General features: G+C 45.4%; 2 protein-coding genes across 4 annotated transcripts in view; one reads left to right on the forward strand and one right to left on the reverse strand.

The window, feature by feature from the left end:
• Zhx2 (zinc fingers and homeoboxes 2) overlaps positions 1–23,442 on the forward strand; it is a 147,651-nt gene that overhangs the window by 74,533 nt on the left and 49,676 nt on the right. The window lies entirely within an intron of this gene.
• Derl1 (derlin 1) overlaps positions 123–23,442 on the reverse strand; it is a 125,906-nt gene continuing 102,586 nt past the window's right edge. Inside the window, exon 12 of the mRNA XM_087558014.1 lies at positions 123–238. The gene's annotated coding sequence lies outside the window, so the exon portion shown is untranslated. The remainder of the gene's footprint in view (positions 239–23,442) is intronic.

Raw genomic sequence — 23,442 nt, forward strand, 5'->3', positions numbered from 1 at the left:
CTTGTCAGCAGTGCGATCCTGGAGCCCAGCCTTCTGGTACCTGAATGTTCGGTAGATACCCTCCTTCACCAGACTGTGATATACAGCCACCATCTGGCCCCATCCAAGGAGAACATACTGACCTCAGAAAACACCAGGGCAGTGGCCAGGACCCACTGGGCTCTTTCAAATATGGACACACCTTGAAATAGTCCTTCTGTGGTATCTTCGATGACTTTTGCAGCCAGAGCTGTGGTGCCTATAGCAAAAACAGGCCAGCGGAAGATTGGGTGGTTGGGATTTGAGGCTGCTATTTGTCATACTCACCTGTCCTCAGACACAAAGCCAACACAGCTATGGTCCTCTGACGTAGGTGGGAGCACAGATTTGGAAGAGCGAGTCACTACTCACAGTACACAGAGCTAGGCAGCCTGCTTCAAAGCTTCTTTACTTTGCCTCTCTGTTGCCGCAACTTGCTCTCCCTGTGAGCAAAGGAAGCAGTGCCCCCACCCCTGATTTGCTTTCCTGGCTCTTTTCCTCCAACTTTCTGGCAAAACTCCTTCCCACTATAAAAGGGCAAATGAAAAACAGAAGATCTGTCAGAAACTGCTCTAACACAAACAGCTAGAGTTGATTTTCCAGCATTCTTTCATCCGTCCGTCCGTCCATCCATCCATCCATCCATCCATCCATCCATCCATCAACAAGCACAACTCAGCCCAGGACCTCATGACAGCCTGCATCTTTGGCACCAGCAGCTGCAAAAGTTCCTGGATCCTCTAGAGTCATTGTCACCAGATAGCTCAAAGGGACGCTCACTGAGGAGTGCAAAGCACTTGATTAATATGCCGCAATTTGGGCAGCACTAGGCTGTTCCAGCACCCCCACCCAACGCTGTTACCATGACGACATTATTTTAACAAACAGCTCTTTAATATTTAATGAAAATTATACTCTGACAGGCGGGGAAAACAACTACACTACAGAGGGCTTAGAAGGGTCCATGAGGACAACTTTGCACAAAGCCATCAGTCCCCTGATCCCTGTAAGCTGTTTGTCACCAGAAAATGAGGGTGCTCTGGGGCCAGGAGTCACTGTGATGCCAGACATGGGTCATGCATAGCAATTGAAGCTTGTCACTTTTTTTAAATGCAGGATGTCACAACGGTTCCACGAGGACAGAGTAGCGTGATAGCATTATTAAATTCTGTTTTCTACACCAAGCTGCTGAACCCACCCCCACCCCCACCCAGCTCATCTGGGGCTGCTGAGAGCCTTGTCTGCTTCCTGTGCCTTGAGTCAGGCTGAATTGTAAGACAGCATGTGCAGAGCCCAGAGTGTGCATGCCAGGCCGAGAATCAGCCTCCTCGTCAAGGCGCCATCTGTCCAACCCAGCTGATTCAGTAGCAGAAGGTGCAGAGATTAGGTGATCCAGGCCCTGCCTCAAAGGGGTGTGTGTCAAGACAGAAAAGACCACCACCCTCTGGCCTCCTCCATCACTGAATTAGTCTGTGTGACAGGCACTGTACTAAGCTCTTGAAGGCAAAAATCCATTCCCCTCTAAATCCACAATGAGAAAGATGGATGAATAACTGAAGTGGACAGAACAATATGGTGGTCTCATAGCTGAGTGTTCTTGGGTGAGTTACTTAAATTCACTGTTCCTCAGATTTCTCATCCATAAACTGAGGATATAGCCCTATCTTCACAGAGGGCTGCCATGGAATTCAAAATGCAATGAATACGTGAGAAGACCTAGGGAAAAAAAAGTATTAAAACAGTGAGATGTTCCAAGTATGAAATAAATGCTAGTCAGGACCTCCTTTTCCATGTTACCAAGATTATCATTGTAGGAACTAACATTACCAAATGCTTACTCCACTGCATCCCCAAGGCTGAGTCTGTGAGACCACGTTATCCTCATCGTCCTCACTTAGCAAGTGAGGAGACTGAGGTGATGTGGATTCCCAGGATCTCCAGATGAAGTCTTGAAAACTCCCTAGGTAAATGGTCATGGCTACCACGGAAGCCACGCATGTCCGTGGGCAGGGTGGGATGGAAGCAAGGAGGAGCCACCCTTAGAAGAAAGAGGCCTGCAGCAGCAGACAGGGCCTGTATCTGAGGGAGGAAGCATGGTCTGACTCAACTGATGAAGTAGATTTTTAGCACCAGCAGAAAGCTTGTCTTAAACAAATATAACCTGTTTATTTAGAGTATATATTAGATTTTTATTAAAGTAAAAGGATTGGGAGAGGAGAGGGGAGACAGAAGGGAAGGTATAAAACTTACAGTTTTCTTTTCCTCCTCTCAGGATTTCATTGAGTGAATGACCACAAGAATGTCTGTATAGGGAGCGTAGGTGCCTGTCTGCGTGTGCGTGTAAAATAACAGCTCCTGGCCATCGCATCCCAGATCAAAGAGACAGCCGAGAAAGGAAAGTTCTAATTGTGCACCAGAGTAGAGGCAAAGTCATAAAGGGATAGCATGCATCAATTTTTAAAATCCTTTCTCTTACTACTTTCGTTATTTAACACCATGGCATTGCTCTGTCTCAACCCATAAGCCTCACTGGAGGATAGTAGGACATGTTTAGTCAGCTCCCGGGTCTGAAGGGTGAAATCAGTGGCCTCTCTGGGATGAGATGGCCTCCATATTTAATGTCAGGGGTTTGAGGACTTGGCTATCGTGTCTTTGAACATTAACTGCGTGTCACTTGACCTTGGGTAACCTCAACTGGGATGACAGATACCAAGCTGTCTAAGTAATTCACCCTGCACAGATAGCATGACCTCATGGGGGTGAGAGTAGAGTCTACAAAGATAACAGGACATGTAGAAGCCTTAGTTTATATCACTAACCAGTAACCACCCTCCCAAAGCCAATCACAAAGCAGAGCCACAGTGAGAGAGCCTCACTGAGCTATGCCGCAGTGTGGGCATGAGGAGGTCATGACTGAGCAATCTCCCCAGCGTGGTCACTGTGCTTTCAGAGGGAAGAGCCTAAGGTTCAGTGCAGCGTGTGGCTTCCAGAGGTCCCACTGTGGTAGGGCTGGAATGTGGACACAAGCTGGCTGGCTGGTCCAAAGCTGGTGTAGTTTCCAACTTCTGCTCAGTAGGAAGCCACTCAAAAAAGGAACTAAAATTTGCTCTTGTTCCTTGGAAACTAGAGATCCAACTGCCCCTAAGGGTGAACAGGAATTGTGGAAGTCAGAAATCATGCCACAGCCCTGGGAGAATACAAACTCACTGTTGTCTGATCGTCAGACTGTAGGGATTCAAGCTAGAAAGTCCCGTGCATCTCCAAGAAACAACTGAGAGGGGAGACCTCCCTATGCACAATCCGAGCACTAAGTAAGAATATGAGTGACTCCGGGTGGTGGTTCTTCTTCATTGTCAACTTGTAAAGAGGCAACATGGGGCCTGTCTGTGAGGAAACTCCTAGAGAGATTCAACAGAGAGGGAAAGACCCACGGAGTGTGGGCAGCACCATGCCTCCATAGGTTAGCATCCCAGAACAAAGAAAAGGGAGAAAGCAGGCTGAGCCCTGGTGTTCATGCCCCTCTACTTGTATTTGGAAAGTAGACTCAACCAAGAGGGTAGGTAACACATGCCTCTTCCTCGTGATGGACACTATCCCCGTGAACAACCGCTCAAACTCAGAGCAAAACTCAACCCTTCCTTCTTTAAGTTGCTTCTTGCAAAGAACTGGGTCACCACAAACTAAGTCACTAATAGACTCTGAGAGCTGCAGTGTCCTCTAAGTCACAACACTTGATAGTGACACCCAGTGGCTAACTTGACCTAGGTCCTCCAATGGAGGCATGGCATTGCTGACAGAACATTTCTACCACGTGAGGCTGGGTAAAAGGAGTAAAAGGAGTTGGTCTGGAGTGATCACCTCCATTGTTAGCCCAGAAGGCTTGTCCACGAAGCCCTTTAAGCGCCTTGACATTGTGGCCTTTTCTCTTGAGGAGGAAGAGCATAGCAGAGATAAGTGTATAAATTGTATGGAGAGGAAAACTGAGACCTCGGCAGTCAGGTTCTGGTAACCTGTCCCCAGAGGAGGCAAAAGTGAAGACAGAAACTAACCAATCAGAATCAGGCACCCTTCCACGCCCCAACAGTTACTATCCATGCTGCTTAAGTAACTCAATCGCTCCTCGGCAAAGCAGGCTGACCATGCTCCCATCCAAGAGGTCAGTGAGCATTCAGTGAGTTAATGCACTTCAAGCGCTCACAACAGCACCCAGGTAACCTCAGGAAACGGCACCGGCCTGACATTGCTGCTGAACGTTGAGACACAAATGGAAATGAAACCCTTTGACACATGGCATCTGTGGCATGGGGTAGAGCCATCCAAGGTGTGCCACGTGACAAGAAGGTGAGGAGTCCTTTGGGATGGGTCACTTGTCCAGGGTCAGCGAGAGGCAGTGAGGAGACCAGAAATCAGCTGTCCCCACCCTAATCTCCTGAGTCTCCCCACATAAGTCATTCATCTCCTACTCTATGAGTCTCCCTGTTCAAAACACCTTTGTATTCACAGGTCCAGTGGACACCCACGCCTCCTTCGCACTTTAAGCTCCTAAATGCAATCATGCTACGTACTCAGACCTATATTAGCCATGCAAGAAGGATGCAGTGTGTATCCAAGAACAAACACTTCATTAAGCCATAGATTTAGTTAACTTAAATCAATCTCCACCCCGGCTCCCATGTCCCACTCGAAGTAGAGAGCCATTTTAAGTAGCGTCCCTAACTCTTAACTGGAAGTTCTGATTTTAGTGGTTTTGAATCAGACTCTACATTAATAGCTCACTGTCTTAATCTGCCCCCAAGGTAGCTTCCTCCCCCATGTGATTAATTTCATTTTTCTCTGGCCTTATTTCAGACACAAGCTTCGCACGCACTGCATTCTTTTATGCCGTGGCTATTGTTCCCTTCAAGGGAGAGTTGGGAACAAGAGCTTTTCCTCACATCATTCTACATGTGCGTGCACACATGCACACACAGAGAAAAGACTGTACGCCTTGGCAAACATTGTGACCATTATGACCATGGTCTTTTGCCTCCCAAAAATCTTCAGTGTCATTTGAAAGCTTTTTCTTTGTGTCTATAATGAATAATGACCTGCACAGAAACTGACATTAATGAAACACACAACATTCATCGGTAGGTCCCTAGAATGTCCTCTTCCTCCCCAGATACAGGGACAACAGTAATGCCATCATTTTGGGGCAGACCCTTCCATCTCACATCGGGATGTGAGGAGCACACTGGTTGCTTCTGTGCTGCTGTTCTTAAACACTATCACTGTGTCCTTTATAGAGGGAAGAGTCTGTTGGGATTTATAGCTCCAGAGGGTTAGAGCCCATGATGGCAGGAAAGCGTGTCAGCAAGCTCTAAACATGGCCAATGAAGTACAGAGCTTACCGGTCACACCCTCAATTGTGAGTGGGAAGCAGAGAAAGTGAGTCAGAAGTGGCAAGGAGTCTTTAACTCTCAGAGTCTGTCTCCAGCGACATCCTCCCTGCAGCAAAACCACACCTTTTGAACCTTCCTAAATAGCGCCACTAACTGGAGATCAAATTTTCAAATATCTGAGTGTAGGGGAGATACTCTCATTCAGACTGCTAGAAAGTGTCTCCCCACTCAAGGCCCAACCAAACCGATAATTCTTAAAATAGGAACCAAAGCCAGTTATGGGGGCTTGTACCTGACATCTCAGCATTCAAGGGGGACAGCAGGAGGATTTAACAGCATGGGTTTGAGACCAGTGTATCTTGTCTCAAAACACCAATAAGCAAACAAAGTCAAACCACGTACTTCCCAGAACCTGGACCCATCTATACCTTTGTGCTATACATAGTTTGACTTCTAGACTTCATCCAGAACCTGGAAAGGTTTCACCCTCCCTTCCTTTCTAGCCACATCCCTTCTCACACCCTAGACACCAACCCCGCTGCGTCTTCTTGTTCCTCAGCTGCACCAAGCCTGGGAACTTGACAGAATTATGTTCTCACTGCTATCTCTATGGAGATTCACTTTCCCAGCCTAGGGTCCCTCATAAACAAGCTGAGACAAAGCTTGTGCTTTGTGTGATGCCTAAGACAGGGATGAGAGGGAAAGCCGTATAGTCCCAGACAAGAACAAGAGTAAGGAAAGGCAAGAGGGAGGAAGACTGCAGACCCTGTGCATGCAATGTTCAGCCACCCCATCGCTCCATGAGGAACTTCCCCAAGTTACCGCAACACATGGAGTCTTCAGAGTAGCCATGTGGAACATACTTGGTTACCCAATAATGCAGCATGCATGTCCCTCAAGGCACCATGCCACAAAACTGCATGAAAAGTCACAGGGTCACTGGGAAGATGTTAGGAGTGTAGTGTTATGAGCAGGAAACCCGGGTGATCCTAACAGTAGCGTGGTTTTACAGGTCACCTATGGTCTAGAAATAGACAGATAGGACAAGGAACGTGGCACCCTGCTTGGCAGAAAGGCCCACTTGACAAAGGCCAGTGACAAAAGTGTCACCTTATAAATGACTGTGATGTGGCAGAAAGACAGTGGAATCGAACCAGCTGTGAATGTTGTAGCTGTTAAGCCAGCAGGTAAACTGAGGCAGCTGGCATGTTTCTGAGGTATGCATGTGTTTTGTTATCTTAATGTGCCTCTGAGATGGCCATCTTCCACCATGTGGCTAATCTCAGGAAGTAGTGACATCATAGCATCCTGTGTACTAAAAAAGGAAGGACTCGGGGTCAGTTTTGTATATTTCCTGCACAACCCCATTCAGTCAGGCAGCTTTCTCAGAATCTATCGACTGTTACTGCTGCTGAAACCAGGCTCAAGCATAAGCTAAACTCACACAGTGCATAGCTATCCTCTAACTCATCAGTCTCATGGGAACAACCTTTGGTTTTTAGGCGCCGTAGCCCAACTGACTCTAAGTCTTGGAAATTGTCATTGGGAATGGAGAATGGGGACTCCATCAGCTCTTCCTTCTCCTGTCTTGCATGGGTCATGGTTCCTCCTACTGGCAACATCTGTCCTTTGCAATGGTGGCCCTAGAGTAGCCAGGGCCCCAGGCTGAGGTCAGTGGGACCCAAGCAAAGAAGCCAAAGCAAATCCCTTATCTCAGAAATAGTGTTGCCCATGGTAGCCTGGTCCTTATGGGAGTGAAAGGACTGCAGAAAACTAGTGACTGAGAGACTGAAGAGTATAAAAGGATCACAAGGATCTAGATGACATCTATACTGGTTCCTGACCCACCTTCCCTGAGCCTTGCATGTCCAGCCCCTGGTTCTTTAAGTTTCAACTTCAAGACACCCCTTCAGGAGGCAGAAGCAAGGGCCGTGAGCAAAGTGGAAAGGTCATGTAAACTTCACCTGCATACAACATACATGGAAAGTCATTGGCACCGGTGAGACATGATCTGACATTTATTGTATTTTTTGTTGTATGTATATGATATGTCCATATATATGTGTGTGAGTACAGGCACATGCACGCCAAGGCACATGCATGGAGTTCAGAGGTCAGCCTCTTGTATTGGTCTTTACACATTGTTTGAGATAGGGTCTCATTTCTGTTGCTCCCCACTGCATATAGCAGACTAGACAGTCTGAGAGTTTCTGAGGAGGCTTCTAGCTTGCCTCTCTGCTCCCCATATAATGCTGGGATCATGGATGCACGCTACTTTGTCTGGCTTTACAAGGGTTTTGGGAATTCAGATGTAAGCTCTCATATTTGCATGGCGAGTGCTTTGCCAACTGAGCTCTCATCCCGGCACCTGACTTACTTCCTTTTTCCTGTCACTCTAGAGCAATGTAAAACTGGACAATCGGTGAGCTTGTGTCAAAGCAGGCGACCAGGAAAGAGACAGTGGTAACTGGGCCAGGATCAAAAGAGTAGGGCTGGTCAGACATTGAAGCAGGAGTCATTATGGAGGAAGAGGCACCACAAGCCGCTGCTGGGTGAGGGAGAGAGAAAGAGCAGGTAGCAACCTGTCATGACCCTACTGCTGAGCCCTCGCTTTCTCCAAGGAAAGACCCTGGACTGTAGCTAGTAGGTTGGCTTGACCCTATTTTCTGAACGAGGTTTGGCAAACTACTGAAAACTTAAATTCAATAGCATGTCAAATCTGTCATCTCTAGAAGCAGCAGCCAGAAGCCAGACTGCATTTGCTTGGGATCAAAGCAAATACACCCAGCAAGAGTGAAATGTAGGGGATGTGGAGAACAGCCAGCCCCTCCTCATGATCCTATATAGACAAGAGAACTTGAGTGGCACTGGAAGTTCTCCGGACACATACAATTAGAAAAAAATGAAACGTAATTCTCAGCCATTAGAAGAGGAAGGAGGAGCTCCCTCCTTAGGAGCCAGCTGTCAATGGCTGGATACATTCTGGGTTGTCACAGGATGCTATTGGCAAGCTCTACAAAACCTATGGAATGCACAACCCTCCTCAATGAAGGGTTTTCTAGCTCCAAATGGCAGTCTTGCTAAATCAAGAAGCTGTGATATAAAAGTGCAATGACACATGAATACGCACTTTTTTTTGAACGGTTATGGGGACTGCAGCCCATGTGATGTAGCTGCCCACATTCAGGGTAGGTTCAGCCCTCATAGATACACAAGAAGTTCAGCTCCCCCATGACCCAAGCCCCAGTCATCAACCGTGAAGACTAGCCATCAGGACTCTGAAAGCATGGAATAGTCTTATGTGCCCTGTGCTTGATCATAAAAGGTTGCACAAGGGTGTAATTACACTATAATCTCAAAAAATAAGAGAAATAATTCAAACCACTCAATAAGATAACTAAGAAAGCTTCACACTGGATAATTCCTACAGCATAATGCTCTGCTCCAAGCCACTGTGGCAGTAGAAGATCAGAAAGGGAAGGACAGAGCGGGTAGAGGACAGAGCTTTAGGCCAGTCACTTTTCTGCGTGACACTGTAATGGATAGAGTGGCTGTGCATTTGCCCAAACCCAAGAGAATAATCAGCACAAGAGGAACTCTGGCATGAGCTATGTGTGTCAGTAGCAATCTGTCACTGCTGTTGTAATTAACATGCTGCACTAGGAGAAGGGGAAGGGTTACTTAACCCCTTCTATGCCTCCTGACCATCTTCACTGTAAACCCAAAACTCCTCGAACCATCAATCTATTGAAAACGCTCAGGGCCTAGCATGCGGGCGCAAACTTCAATCCCAGTGTTTGAGAGGTGGAAGCAGCATAATCAATAAGGCCAGCCTCAGCTACCATAGGGAGTTCAAGGCTAGCCCAGGCTACCTGAGAACCTGCCTGAAAAGGAAATAAGTACAAGTTTAAATGACATGATAAACAGAGTTAATTGTTACGATCATCATAAGATTGAAGGTTGTTACCAAAGGAGCTAACACGTAATGCATTGTTGATTCTGTTTCTGTTGGTGGGCAGAAAATACCAGAAGGAGGAGGGAACTCTCCCATCTAAATAGCATTCACTCAGGTCCAAGCAGACAAATTTCAGAGACTTGTGCATCGAGTTTCCACTGCTGCTCTACAGGAGAGTCTCAATTATAAGACAAGGAAATGGAGACTCGGGGAGGTTAAGTCACAAGACCAGAGTCAGAAAGCAAAGATTTGAGTCAGATCAATTGTTGGGCCAGTGTAGCTGATATTATATTCTGTGTGTGTGTGTGTGTGTGTGTGTGTGTGTGTGTGTGTGTGTGTGTGTGTGTGGGCTGACCAATGAATGAAGGCACCAGAGTTGTTTTGAGCCACTAGACTGGGCCTTGGGCCAAGGGACCCTTTCCAACTGGCCTACCTCCTGTTGTATCTGAGTCTCTTCGTGTAGGTGCCGCCATTCTGTCTTGCATGCCCGCCAGGGCTCATCATGGAACAATGTTCAGTGATGGCCTGAGTTGAGCAGTGTCCCCTCTGAGTCTGCTCTGACGATGAAACAGTCCCACATCACTTGCCTTCTCCAGGTAGTTCAAGGATTCTAACCTCCACAGGGGAACCACTCCATACCCTTCTCCAGAGTCTCCTTCACCCGGATGACCAGGCAAGGCCATCCAGTCTTCAGTTATCAGAGAAGAATAGACTCTGATTTTGCAGACAGACCCTGTTGCATACTGGGTCCAGACAAACCCTTTGTACCTTCTTTTTTTTTTTTTTTTTTTTTTTTTTGGTTCTTTTTTTTTCGGAGCTGGGGACCGAACCCAGGGCCTTGCGCTTCCTAGGTAAGCGCTCTACCACTGAGCCAAATCCCCAGCCCCCCCTTTGTACCTTCTATGCTAAAGTAAATTTCTCTGAGCCGGTGTTTCCTGGGGGGCCTCTGATGACATCACTGTAGACCAGCTGCACACCCAAACTCTCACCTCCCACTGGCCTCACCTCGCCTTTTACAATACCCATAAAGTGATGGCCTCCAGTCATGAGGTATCCCCTACGCCCCATCTTTACAACTTTCCAAACCCTGCCTTACCTTCCCACCCATCATAGTGTCTTGTCTCCACCCTCCACCCACTCACCAAGATGCCTAGACCAAAACATGGCTCTTGCCACAGAAACTTCTGTTCCCCTGTGTCTGGTACAGAACCTGACACAGAACATGTTGTCAGGAGGGTTTGAGGCACACTGCCTAGAATCAGAAACAGTCTTGACCTGGAGGCAGGAAAGGGACACAAACATTTTTTTCAGTCCATTCCAGAATTTTCAGGGAAATCCTATTTCAGTTCCCATATTGTTTTTCAATCACCACAATTGATTCCCCCCACCCTTGTCCCCAGTGAACTGTATTAAATTGCAATTAATGTTGATGTAGGCTTTCCCTCTAGCTCTCTCCCTGCCTTTGAAGGGGGCACACAGGTGGCAGCAGACTGAAGGACCTAATCCTATCACAGAAGAGATGGGAGCTCATCAAGGGCATTTGCAATTAAATTAGGTGACACTTCTACTAGTGGTGAAATGCTCTCTGAGGAAGGGACCCCAACAGGGTGGTGCCGGCTTGCAGGGAGCTGGATTCTGTCCAGAAAGGCTGCGGGAGCTGTGACTGCATAGCGCAGGACAAGGGTTGTCTGCTGGGATCATTTCCAATGTAATTGGCTTCGTATAGCTCGAGTTTAAGGAATCGATTTCTTTAAGCTCTTTTACAGTTGGAATTCGTAAACAAATCTGTGCTCGCCTGTCCTGCCGCATCCTGTTTGATTTCTGGTCCCTTCCTCTTTTTACTAATTTCTAGACTCCCGTGTCACACGGATAGACTTTACAGGTCACCCTGGCTGCGGATGCTGCCTTAAAAGACACAACGGCAGGGAGATAGATGCTGGCCCTGCCCTTGAGGGACACCCCCCACACACACCCTGGCTGAGATAAGAATAGAAAAGAAAGGTGTTGTGCAATTTGACTGTCAGAACCATCTCAGAACCCTCCCGTTGGATTCTGAGATCCCCAGCCACGTCAGACCCATCCCTGAGAAGGAGCTTTATTAACCTCAATCAGCTCACTCAGGTTTCTCTCTCCCCTGCAATCACTGATTCATCAGCTGGTGACTCATTAAGGTTACTATTATTGTCAGTCACCACACAGCTGGGCACCCCTTCTCCAGAGGGGCCCTCTGCACTGACTGGAGGGCCCGTGCTGCGGTCAGAGGTGGGAGTCTACCTTACTGATGCCCCTCCAAGGTGGGAGACTCAGAGGGGAAGGCAAGACCTGCCAGGCTCGGGTGACCAATGTCCCAAATCCCAAGGTCACCCTAGAACATGCCATGGTTCATGCTGTGACTTTAAAAAAAAAGATTAATTTATTTTTTATTAGAAAACAAGAATAATTGTTTTCCTTTAACATCTATATTTCTTCTTTAACATTCCTATAGCAGAATACTTTAATTGAGAATTTCGTGCAATGCATTTTGATCACATCTATCCTTGACTCCCCCCAGATTCATCCCCCACCTCCCTATCTAACCCCAACTTCACATACTTTCTTTTTTATAGATGTAGCCTGCGGATTCTAATTTGTGCTACCAAGACACTCTTGGGTGTAGGACCATCCAATGGAACTTGTTTTATTTAAGGGCCACACCCTTAAATAAAAGCCTGACTCTTCCTCCCCCAAAAGACCATCAACTGTCAATAGCTCTTCAGTTTTGAGTGAGGGTCTTGAACTCCAGCCCACTCCATGCTAGCATTTTGTCTGGCTTGACCTCATGCAGATCTTGTGCAGGCAACCACACTCCTGTGAGTTTATTGGTGGAGCAGTCCTGTCATGGTCAGAGCCCCTGCTTTGGTCTGGTCTTCCCTAACCTCTGACTCTTACAATCTTTCCACGGTCCTCTAAGATGATTCCTGAGCCTTGCAGGGTTTGGAGGAATGATATGGGTGTCTCATTTGAAGCCGAGCACTCCACTGACAATCTACATGCACTTTGATCAGATGGGTGCTTCTGTATTAACAATCATCCACTGCATAAAGAGATTTCTCTAAAAAGGGCTGCACTAATCTATAGGCAGAGAGATAGAGATTTAAAAGACATGCCAATATCTCCATTTAGCAAAATAATAGTAAGTTTAGTGCTGGGGCCTGTTGAGTTCCCCAACCATAGGTGCTTGTCCAGATTTATAGTACCAGACATGTGTTCCCTCTTGTGGAACAAATTTTAAATTCAATCAGAAAGCATTTGGGTGCCCCCATAACATTAGTGCTTCTATTGTACCGATAGACGTGTAGTTCACAAAGTTCACAGATGGGAAAGATTGTTGATGGACTTTTTCCTCCAGGAGCTTCTGTAACACCATCCAGTACATACATACATATATATATATATATATATATATATATATATATATATATATATGCACACACACACACACACACACACACACACACACACACACACACACACCATCCAGTACTATATATATAGCAGCAAAGATGCTTGGTGATTACCAACTTGGTTTCTTTATGTCCTGTAACCAACGTGTGTCATGTCTTTAACAAGAAGGTTTTGCCATCAAGTTTAAGAAGGTAACCAAAGCAGCTCTGCTAGCCGGTTTTATTTTGGGTCCTCTACAGAAGCACTCTGTACTCTTAATGCTCAGCCATATGAGCCCCTTGATCTTTTTTTTAAAGGCCCTGATTCATTAAAATGTATGTATTCTCCTCAGAATTATTTTATCCTTTTTTAGTTTCCTCTTGGAGAAAATAGGTATTACAAGACCTATCTCATAAGATTCTTGGAACTGTGCAACAGAATAATACATGTCGAGGTCTATAACAAATTAATGAGGGTCCAGTTGTCTCAGAATCGACAGGGGATTGATTCCAAGGGTCCAGCAGGTAAGAAGTCCTTGGACGCTGACATTGCTTATGTAAATGATGTAATACATGCTTATAACCTATGTACAGCCCCCATTTTCAGTCATCTCCTCATTACTCAGAGAACCAAGTGCGATCTAAATACCAGGTAAATCGTTATAGTGTGTTGGTTAGAGACAAAATGATAAGGAAAAGCCTGCACCAACTCGGTGCAGTGTCTTCTACGTATGCATATGTATGTGGTTACACATGTATGTATGGGTACGAATGTGTATGGGCACACGTATATTTGTGAATGAGTGTGCATGTGTGTAAACATTCACACAGAGGCCAGAAGACAACCTCAGGTAGTAATCCTCAGGCACAGAGAACCTTGTTTTTTTACTTAGGGTCAAACACTGATACAGAGCTCACCAAGTAAGCTAGATGCAGCCAGTGAGGTATAGAGATAAACGGCTTCCACTTCTTCTATATTGGGATTACAAAGCTTGTACCACACCCAAATTTTTCTTTACATGAGTTCTGGGAATTGAATTCTGGTCCTCACACTTACAGGGTAGCATTTATAGTGACTAAGCTATCTCCTCAACCCCCAAGTACAATATTTCTATGAGTATTTTTGGCTCTTAAATAGTTGGCTCTCTGGTTACAGAACCTAAAGATACTGAGGGCCATCTATAACTGGCATCTGGGACATGAATCTATGCTATGCATTATGCATACAGTAGCTAATTTAATCACTACAGAAACACAATGTCTTAGTTAGGGTTTCTGTTGCCCTGAAGAGACAACATACACAAGCTCACTCTCACATTGACACACTTCCTCTAACAAGGCCACACCTCCTAATAGTGCCACTCCCTGGCACCCATAGGCTTGTTCAAACACATGAGTCTATGGTGACCACACCTACCCATAGAATAATGCAACATACATTTAGTCCCAATTTGAAGAGTCCCCATAGTATATAGCAATCTCAACAATGCTAAAAGCCCAAAGTTCAAAGTTCAAGTCTCCTCTGAGATTAATCTAATCACATAACTGTCAAAAAGCAGATCATATACTTCCAACATCACAGGATGCACATTACCATTCCAGTGAGGAAACATCACATTATCACATCACAGTGAGGAAATACTGGACTAAAGCAAGACCAAAAATCAATTGGTCAAACTCCAAACTCCTTGTCTCCATGTCAAATGTCAAAACACTCTTCAGATCTCCAACTCCTTTCATCCTTGTTGACTGTTTTTGGCAGATCTGGCATTCAACAGCAACAAACTTCTTTTTCCTGGGCTGGTTCCACCTTCTGTTAGCAGTTTCCCTCAGCAGGTATCCCATGGCTCTGGCATCTCTGATATCGTGGGGTCTCCAAGACAACTTCAACTTCACAGCCTCTTGTTTCAATGTCTGGAATCCACACATGATCTTCTGGGTTCCTCCAAAGTGTTTGGGTCACTGCTCCAGCTCTGCCCTCTGTAGCACTCTAGGCTCTAGTTGACTTCACTCCACTGTTGCTGCTGTTCTTGGTGATCATCCTATGGTTCTGGCATCTCCAATATGCTGAGGTCTTCTACTGCAACTAGGCTTCACCAATAGCCTCTCATAGGCTCTCTTCATGGTGCCAAGCCTCAGTATCTTTGCATGACCCCTTCAGTACTGGGTTGCCAACTGCAACTGAGGCTGCACCTTCACCAGTGGCCTTCCTGGCCTCTCACAGTGCCAGGCCTCAGCTGCTCTCCATGCTCCCTTCATGCCTTCAAAACCAGTACCACCTGGGTGACTCTTACACATTACCAAGTCCAGCTGCAGCATGAAGTACAACTCTGGTTATCTGGAACACAGATTCTTTGTGCTCTCAGAAAACACTTCCCATAAGATTTCACCTCTTCTTAATTACCACTAGTTTCTTAGCTCCAACTAACCAGTATTGATTGTTCCAGTAATCTCTTCTATCCTTGACTCTAAAGCCAGAGCCACATAGCAGAAGCTTCTGAGTTCTGCTGCTTGCTGGGGCTAGAGCATGACCCCCTTGTTCTATTATATTATCATTAGCTTCCTCTTTTCCAACTCTTTCACTACGTAAGCTTGCCTATCCTGGAACTTGCTTTGTAGTCTGACCTTGAACTCAGAGATCTGATTGGCTCTGTCTCCTGAATTCTGGGATTAAAGGCGTGTACCACCATACCTGGACCTAAGCTTTTCTGTTTGGAACTTGCTCTGTTCCAGACTGGCCTTGAACTCAATTCTTCTGCCTCTGCCTCCTTCAACAAATCCTACCAGCATGTGCCACCACAATTTGGTGGGATCTTGCACTGAGATCACCACTCCCTTACTCTGTTTATCTCCTTTAAAATAGAATCAGCTCCATTCTACTTCCTGGTGCCTCTTTAATACTTGAACCATACATTTTGTATCTTTCCTTTCTAAGCTTGATACGCTTGATCAAAATAGTCTTCAGGAGAGTAATCTAGAGGACAAAGTCTATGCTGGACTTTTCTGAGACTTCTGTTGTTGATATAATTTATTGAAATCTCTTTACCTTAGCCTCAGGCAGACTCTTCAGGGCAAAAAGCAATCACATTCTTCACCAAAACATAATGATGATCTTCAAACATATACTAAAATTCCTCTCCATTGAAACCCCTTTAGCAAAGGCTGCACAGTTCCAATCACCCACCACACCAGTGTCTTTCATATTCCTATTAAGATGGTCCATTAAGCCCCACTTAAAGCATTCCATTGCTTACCAAATCCAAAGTCCCAAAAAATCTATATTCCTCAAAACAAACGCATGGTCAGACCTATCACAACAATAACCCCACCCCACTCCTGATACCAACTTCTATCTTAGGGTTTCTACTGGTGTAATGAGACACCATGAATAAGGCAATTCTTGTAAAGGACAACACTTAATTGGGGCTGGCTTACAGGCTCAGAGGTTCAGTCCTTATCATAAAGCCAGAAAACATGGCAGCATCCAGGCAGGTATGTAGCTAGGAATTCTACATCTTGTTCCAAAGGGGACCAGGAGAAGACTGTCTGATGGGAAGCTAGGAGGAGAGTCTCAAAGCCCACCCCCACAGTGACACACATCCTACAACAAGGACACATCTAATAGTGCTGCTCCTGGGCCAAGCTTATTCAAACCACCACACACAACAAGGCACCCCCCCCCCAGTGGTCTTCATCTATTCATTCTATAAAGTACTAATTGGGTCAGTGAGATAGCACCATGGTTAAAAACTCTTAACATACAAGTGTGACAACCTGAGTTCAACTCCTGGAACTTACATGGTAGAATAGAAGAACCCATTTCTAAAAGCTGTCCTTTAGACATGTCCCTTAGCCGTGTCACATGGGCATCTATACCCATACACATGCATCATTTATATGAACACAGTAATAATAAATAAGTAAGCTAAGAGTATTATTGAGCATCTACAAAGTACCAAATAGTGTGCAAGATGTTGAAGCTCCATCCATGAACAAACAAACAAGTTTTTGCTGATGTGGAACTCATATTCTAGTAGCTGTGGTTATACCTTTTTACAAGCCAGGACACCAGAATTCAGAGAAGATACCTCACTTGTTCAAGGCTCACATGGTCACCCTTTTGGCTCTCTATAGCTGTCCTCACTGATTCCTTGGATCATACCACCAAAAAATATGGTGGGAGTTTTGATAAAGTCTAGAACCTACATAACCCTATGTTGGTCCTATATTGGTAGTATTTAGACAGGGCTTTGTGTCCTCCAAGAAATACAGTATTCAAGAATGAGGCAATGTTATATACAGGCTCTATTATATGGTTCATTAATTGTGTTTGACCTGAGAGGGAGGTTTTACTCCTTTGAGTCTTAATTTCCATAGTGTAAAATGGAGTATGAATACAATAGTCAAGCATTATGATCTACTTTGAGATGACTAGGCTAAGGGAATGTACTTGAGAATATAAGTCAGTGCTAGTGACTGCTCGGATGTCATGGGAATTTGTTTGAAGAGCATCCTGAACTATTTCCAGTACTGGGCACCTGAACACCTTTATTCTCATTATCTTGAACTATCAATTTGACATAGCCTAGAGTCACTTGAGAAAGGACTCTCAAGTGAGGGACTGTCCACATCAGATTGGCCTGTGGACATGTCTGTGGAGGTTGTCTTAATTGTTAATTGACATAAGAGTACTCAGCCCACTGTGGGCAGCATCATTCCCTAGGCAGATGTTGCTGGGTTCTAGCTAAGCATTGGTCTGTGAGCAAGTCAGCAAACAGAATTCTTCCATCATTTCTGATTCACGCTCCTGATTGAGTTCCTGCCCTGACTTCCCTCAATGATGAACTGTAATCTGAAGTAAACCTTTTCTTTCCCTAAGCTGCTTTTGTCATTGTTTTATGGCAGCAACAGAGATGAAACTAGAGCCTTAGGGACAAAATAGATGGTGATTAAAAAGCATGGTTTGAATTCTGGCTACCTCTCACCACTAATGTTATCAATCTCACCATCTCTCAGTTTTGTTAGCCATTACTCACCTCTCTCACTTGGTTGAGAGATCTACGTGATCTTCTGAAGTAACAGTAACCACCACGTGTTCATGCTTTGAGTTCTGTGGCTTTGTTCTTTTCTGAAGAGTTCAATGGCAAGTCAAGTCGTTTTAGTTCTAAGACATCATCTGTGATGATAGCATTTCTTGTTCTAAAAACTCAAGTCTAATTGTTTCTGGAAAACATCATAATCCACTCTTTGGTTTTTGCATTCATCCCTTTCAGCCTGGGAAGTTTTTGTTTTGACTGTCTCTTTTGTTTTGTAAATGTGGCGTTTGGAAATTTAATGAAGCAATTTAATTTCCATTTGCTAAAGTAGATTGTCAAAGGACTAGGAACAGTCAAGACAAAGTTAGGATCCCAGGATGTTGCCTCACACATGATGTGATTTTGTTTCCCACACAAAGAGCTAAGAATTTGTTTTCCATAAGATAGTCTGTGGCAAAGCCCTTGTCTCATACCAGGTCAACTCATTGTAACCAAATGGCTGGCCATGGACCAAGAAGATGACCCACAACGACAGATTCTCACTCAGTGTCCAGACAGAATCATTCTTGCTAATGTGGTAGCCCACATCACTGGAAGGCTTCATTTTTGTCTTCAAATTTTTTAACATAGTCACTCCACCTGAAAATTCAGATTTGTGAAAGAAAGTATGGAGAGCATTCATCTTTAAATAATGGAGTATTGCCTAGAGAGTCCACTGTAAACCAATCACCTCTCATTGAGATCTCCAATCATGAGGCACACTTCCCTGACTGTTCCCTTCATGCTTTGATCAAAAACTAACCTTTAAGATGAGGAAACCTGCTATTATAGAAGTGCAGTGACTTGCCCAAAGCCACACGGCTGTGATTTGAGACATTATCAAGGAAGTCTTCTTTATTCTAAAGCCCTTGTTGTTGTGGTAATCCACCAGGAGAAAAAGAATAATAATTTTAAAAACACCTTAGAGAAAATTGAGGTGGTGTTAGAATGGGGGTGGAGCTGAAAGCTATTGCTCTCCCTGAGAACAGTGATGCTCCTAGTTGCCAAGCTGCAGAAAACCTCCAGCAACCACGCCAGAGATGCACCTACCTCTCTGTTTTAAACATGGGAGAAAGACATGAGGCTGCATGAATTCCAAGCACTGGGGTGGTTTTTTTTTCTTTCCTATCCTCATCTATTACATGTGCCATATTGCAGAAATATTATGTAGTTTTAGGTCAAATAAGAGCAAGTGATATGGTCCCTATGTGTCCCACTCACAGAAGGTAACAACAGCCAGCACAAGTTGAGCACTCTTACCAGTTAATGCTCTAAGTATCTGCCTGGATTCAATTCTTAATGCCTCAAGTGTTCCTGTGAGGTAGATACCATTATCATACCATTTTACAGGTAAGGAAACTGAGGCTCAGAGAGACCAGGCTGCTCAGCTAGAGAGCAGTTACACTGGGCCGCACGTCCAGACAGGCTATCCCCTAATCTGACCCTTTTTCTTCCAGCTGCTGCTGTCATTATGCACAGACTTGTCCAGTGCTTGCCCACTTCAGATTCTCACAAGGTCATTACCACAGTTCTGGATGGAGCCCAGGGTTATTAAATCTTTCCTGGATCCAGGTCCTCATTTGAATATTCATAGAATTCCTTTAAAGACTGTAAGTCCTGCCTTGATCCCACCCTCTCCCTCCCTCTTTTCCTTCTTTCTTCCTGATAACTCAGAGCATTTCCCCTAAGGCATACATTTAGTAGGGTGTCTATTATTGTGATGAAACACAGTGACCAAAATCAAATTGGGGGGAAGGGTTTATTTCCTTAGTGTATAGTCTGTCATCCAGGGAAGTGGGCAGGAACTCAAGGATGAAATCTGAGGGCAAGAATGTATGCTGAGGCCTTAGAGGAATTCTGCTTACTCACTTGTTCTTGATGACTTGTTCAACCTGTGTTCTTAGAGCAACCAGGAGAACCAGCCCAGGGGTGGCACCACCCCTGTTGTAAGATGGGCCTGCCCACATCAATCATTTGTCAAGAAAATGCCCCACAGACTCACCCACAAACCAATCCTATGGAGACCTTTTCTCGATTAAGATTCCTTCTTCCCAGATGACCCCAGCTTGTGTCAAGTTGACATAAAAACTAGACAGTGCAGGGCTTCTTTCTCCATCCCTGCCCAAAGACTCAGTTGTTTGACCCCAATATGTATTGGGAGACCAATACACAAGGAGACCAGCTTGGCTCCTGTGTGCTCAGCACATAAATATTTAGTTAATATTCACATTCCATATTGTCTCCCCTGTCCCCCGCCCCAAGACAGGGTTTCCTGAATATCCTTGGCTGCCCTAGAACTCACTCTGTAGACCAGGCTAGCCTCAAACTCAGAGAGCTGCCCGCCTCCGCCTCCCGCCTCCCACCTCCGCCTCCCGCCTCCGCCTCCGCCTCCCGCCTCCCGCCTCCGCCTCCGCCTCCGCCTCCGCCTCTGCCTCCGCCTCCCGAGTGAGTGCTGGGATTAAAGGAGTGAGCGATTACCCCACCGCATGACCTGGTCCATACTGTCTTTTCAATTCAAGCCAAACAGGAATGGTTAATAACTGCACACAAGGAAACTAATGAAATAGCAAGCTCCTTGAGACTGTGTTAAAGGTGTGTTCATTTACAGTGGCCCCCAAACATTTGTCCCCCTTAAATCCCAAATCTGTCCCAAAGAGAAAGGTTGTCCCAGGATTTTGGGTTTGGGGTCAGGGGTTATTCTGTTTTATTCTGTTTTGTTTTTCCGAATCTGTCCGACCTGGCCCTAAGAATTAGCTCTCCTAACCTACAGTCACACCTCCCACCCCACTTCCCTGTCTCCTGACTCATGTGGCAAATCAATGAATGTCAAATAGATAAAACTCATACAGAGAGCTTTCACCTGAGGTGGGAATTATGCAGCAGCTTAACCAGAGAGAAAGGATGAAAACAATGGTGGAGGTGCACGGACCCTGATCCTCCGGGTCTGTGCCAGGTGGGCCCAGTGAAACTGATTCCGTGTCAGATCTAGCCTTTATGGGAGAGGATGTCAGGAAAAAGCAAGAGTGGGTTGCCATGGATGCCACTGCACATGCTCTTCCTGCTGCCCTTCCTACCATTACCTGAGATTCTAAGAGCAGCAGGAGGAGAAGGGACCTGGTTTCTAGGTAAAGTCACTTTTGCTCCTCAGCCTTGGCTCCTGAGTTCTGATGTTCAATGACATTCAGACCTCATGGGTCCTTCATTTTGTCCTAGTCACAGCAGTCCCCCTGCCTCAACCTCCCAAGCTAGGTTTACAGGAGTGAACTCAGCTAACGCCAGGTTTTAGAAGGTTTTTTTCAAAGGCGGGGCGGGGTGGTCTCGCACTAAGCTCAAGAGGGCCGACTATGCCATGCTGTCTCTCTGAGGCATTTCCTACAGTCCTTCTAATTGATGTAAGTCCCTAGATGGAAAAGACCCAGTTCTAATCACTTCTGCCTCTTCAGCATCTTCTTCAATGCCAGGTACAGAAGAAGGCCACTGTCCATGTTTAGGCAAACTTCCCTGAAGGGATGCCCTAGCCACCCAACCTATCCACAGACATCTTGGATTTGCACCTCAAGACTGAATAAAGTGGGGATGTGACCACTCCACTGTGTGGTTGAAGGGAAGGGTTTTATTGTAGACATGAGGGATGGTGCAGCCAAAATGGTGTGGTTATATTCTATGTGAATAAGAAGCTGGGGGAGGGAAGCCCAGGAGCTGAAGAAGCTTAGAGTAGTGGGTAGAGAGGATTGATAAGAGCCACAGGTACTGACCAAATCTGGAAGACAGCATGACTTTTGGTGTGTTAATAGGCACCACCAGAGCCACTTGTCCCTTAGGACAGTTGAGGGGAATAGCTCCTTTGGGAGGTGATGGGCCCCCGAATTTGGGAGAGTGGAGTTTCCTTTGGACCTGACAAAGACCTGAGAAGTTGTTGGCTCCTCTTCCTCATCTAGGAAGCTCATCTTCATCCCCAGAGGCTCTGAGGTTCCAAAGCAAGCGCCAGGCCTGACTGGGCACAGGCAGCCTGAGCAGTTACCGTTCCCAGCGTTCTCTGATATACTGTGGTTGCTTCCATATTCCCGCTTTTCTCATGTGTGCTGTGTGTTGATGTTAAGGCATGGGTACATCCTGTTTATTTTCCTAGTTCTGTATTCCGGGAAGAATAACAACTAGCTTATCAACCCGTGGCTTCGTGGGGATTGCTTAGAAAGACACTAGAATTTCCAAAGGGATTTGGTGTTTACTTTTAGTCTTCTTTGTTGGAAATAGATTTTTCTCTCGCATAGTGTAACCTGATTATAGTTTCCCTCCCTCTACTCCTCCCAGTTCCCCCCTAGCTCCCCTCCAATCCACATCCACTCCCTTTTTGTCTCTTATTAGAAAAACAAGCAGGCTTCTAAGGAATAATAATAAAAGATAATAAACAAACAGAAGGAAAAGAGCCCAAGAGAAGGCACAAGAACACGTTCATTCACACACTCAGGAAACCCATAAAACACTAAACTAGGAGCTATAATATGTACAAAAAGGACCTAGTACAGACCCATGCAGTCTCTGTGCAGGCTGCCTTGCTTGTGTGGGTCGTATATGCTTTGATCATGTTGATTTAGATGGCCTTGTTTTCTTGGAGTCCTCCATCCTCTCTGGCTCTTAAACACTCCACTTCCTTTCCACGGGGTCCTCTAAACCCTAAAGCTAAAGATTTGATGGGAACATCCTGTTTTAGAGCTGAGTGTTCCAAGGTGTCTTGGTCTCTGCCTAATGTCTGCTGAGAGTCTCTGATTTTGTTCCCATCAACTGCAGGAGGAAGCTTCTCTTATGATGATTGAACAAGACCCTGATCCATGAGTATAGCAGAATGTCATTAAGAGTCATTTTATTCCTCTGTTTGCAAAACAAACAAACAAAAAACCTAGAGTAGTATTTGGTTTTACCTTGGGTTCTGGTTCTGGGCTAACTAGTCTTGGGCTCTTGGTCACCCAAGCAGTGTTGTATTGGGAATGGGTTCCATCTCATGAAATGGGCCTGAAGTCAAACCAGATATTGGTTGGTAACTCCCAAGAACTTTGTACCACTGTTGCACTAACATATCTTGAGGGTAGGACACCATTGTCAATCCAAGGGTCAATGGCTGGGTTTGTATTTCTATTTCTTTTCTGGTAAGGTGCAGATTGCCTTTCTGTACCAAAGACACTAGAATGTAGGGGTGAAGGTACTATGTAGGCATCATCTTGACATCTCCAGGTTCAGTGACTGGTGTAGGTGTTGTCTTCAGTAATGGGGCCTTGCTGGAAGTCTGTGGAGAACACCTACAGTCTTGGCAGCAGCTTCTGTTGTTTGGAGACTCCCATGGGACTTCTTTGGACAGCAACTCAATTAGATGTAACCCAATCCCAGGACTAGAAGCTTCATTTAGTGATAAGAGTTGTCCATTTGGGGCTCTGTCTTCCCAATATTTGGCAATTTCAGTTAGATCGCCTTCATATATGGATATTTTAGGAAGTTCCTACTGTATTAGGTTTCCATACTAACCCTCAAATGGCTCTTAATTTTAGCTGTCTCTCTCCTTATTCCTTTCTTCTTTGCTCTGCATCCCAACATGTTAT

This window comes from Rattus norvegicus, chromosome 7 (assembly GCF_021556685.1).
Source record: "Rattus norvegicus strain SHRSP/BbbUtx chromosome 7, alternate assembly SHRSP_T2T, whole genome shotgun sequence".
NCBI lineage: Eukaryota > Metazoa > Chordata > Mammalia > Rodentia > Muridae > Rattus > Rattus norvegicus.